This window comes from Monopterus albus, unplaced genomic scaffold (assembly GCF_001952655.1).
Source record: "Monopterus albus unplaced genomic scaffold, M_albus_1.0 scaffold130.1, whole genome shotgun sequence".
NCBI classification, from domain to species: Eukaryota; Metazoa; Chordata; class Actinopteri; order Synbranchiformes; family Synbranchidae; genus Monopterus; species Monopterus albus.
Genome location: NW_018128010.1, coordinates 539982 through 541830, shown reverse-complemented (window position 1 = coordinate 541830; position 1849 = coordinate 539982). Strand labels below are relative to the sequence as shown.

Here is a 1849-nt window from a genome sequence, read left to right as displayed (position 1 = left end):
TTCATATCAGAGGCTGCTCTAACTAAGCACCATCCACTAATGACCCTGACACTTCACTGTGCCTCTTCAATGAAAGCTCTCCACCCACTTCATCTACATTACATCACGGATTGATGTCATTCAGAAAGCAAGCACTTGTATTAAAATTCAAGGGGTGATGTCATCAGTGGCATGGCAAACACTACACACTGGATTACTAGAAAACACAAAAAGGCAATTAATTCATTATTTCAAACAAAAAAACAAGTCAATGCAACAATACATGTCAAACCCTAAAACCTATCATTGTAAATTAGGCTCGCAGTCAATAGAAAGAAATCACTTTTTTCCAACGTTTTCAGCCATTCGGCCTTCATCAGTGTCACAGTCTCACAGTACAACTGCTTCTTTAAACACTGCATACAGGTTAAACCTCTTGAGTTAATTAGCCTGCATCTGGTTGACTATGACTGAATACTCAGGTAAAAGTAACAATATGTTCAAAGCCCAATAATAGACTTTCTATGTTCTGAGATCTCAGCTTGCTTCATTCATGAAGCAGGCTAATTAACTCAAGAGGTTTCACCTGTATGCAGCGTTTAAAGAAACAGTTATACTGTGAGACTGGGACACTAATGACATCTGTCTTCTTGCAGAAAAACGCGATTTCTTGGGATCTAATTTCTAGTTATTGGCTAATATGACTGGGATAATGCACCAGTTTTTCCTGAGCATGGTGGAATCTGTACACAAACTGTAAAACCTGGAGTGTACTGCTCTGCAGAAAAGGTGGATTTTATGATGGCTGACTAGTAAACTACTAGGCCTACACACACACACACACGCATTTTCTCTTCTTTGTAATGCCAGTGAGCAATGTCATACTCACACCCGAAGCAACCCATCACCTCTTCATACGTTACAGAACCGTGACTGTACGACTCATGAACAACACCTCAGCTTTGATCCACCAGCAGGGTTTGCAGTCACAGCAGCTTTCTCAGTCTGATCTGGGATGGGGCAAACTAACAGGTCTGTACATCATCTAGAACAAAGTGTCCTGCTCAGTCTTTCAGCTCTGAACACTGCCTTGACAAATATAGCTAGGCCCTTCTTCCTTGAGAGTAAGAAAAGGAAAAAGGAAGCTTCAAATGGACACTCCCTGATTTCCTCCTAGTTCCTTCCCTTGGCTGGCTGCGTTCAGGCACCACCTGTCTGTTGGCGGCGACGGTTTTTTTTGTAGTGAGCTTGAACAATGGCATTCCAGCCCTGCTCACAGCTTACTGGCCCACAGCTCTTCCCCTCCCTCCCTTCATTTCTTTTCCTCATTCCTATTGTTCGTTCTTTTTCACATCTCTCTCCCAACCATATAAATGCAGTCAGAACGTCAGCAGGCCTGATCTCTGCCACAAACATCTTGGAGATGGAGATTTTCTCAGGCACACAGGCCCCATTGTTGCTACTTACCAAGTGATTACAAGGCCTACTCACTAAGGAGCTCTGCCGAGCTCTTTCACCGTCCTCCTCTCCTCTGGGCTGCCTTCCCTTCACATGGACTTGAACTGCAGCAGCTGTACGGTGACATCAGGAGGAAGCATGAGGAGCCTAGAGCCCTCAGGCTCCTCCCCTCTTGGCTGCACGACCACTGTCTTAAGGTCCGTTCCCTCAGCAACCCTCCTTGGTTCAGTTCCTCCCACTTGCCTCACCACAGAAAAAGGATCTTTCTTTAAAAACAGCCTCTCCCTGACACCGGCTCTTGGTATTTTGTATGTGCTTAGAGAAAATCTGGATAATAGGACCATAATGCACATTGAAATATAAGAGAAAATACAAAACCTATGTCAATGAAGTCACTGCAGATGGTTTAAAT

The 1849-nt window shown here is 44.0% G+C and overlaps 1 protein-coding gene across 3 annotated transcripts in view; it reads right to left on the bottom strand.

The window, feature by feature from the left end:
- LOC109967499 (tripartite motif-containing protein 3-like) overlaps positions 1 to 1849 on the bottom strand; it is a 15361-nt gene that overhangs the window by 9087 nt on the left and 4425 nt on the right. Inside the window, exon 1 of one of the 3 annotated variants that reach the window (XM_020613117.1) lies at positions 1447 to 1539. The exons of the other annotated variants lie outside the window; for them this stretch is intronic. The gene's annotated coding sequence lies outside the window, so the exon portion shown is untranslated. Of the gene's footprint in view, positions 1 to 1446; positions 1540 to 1849 lie in introns of those variants that run through there. 3 annotated transcript variants of the gene reach the window in all.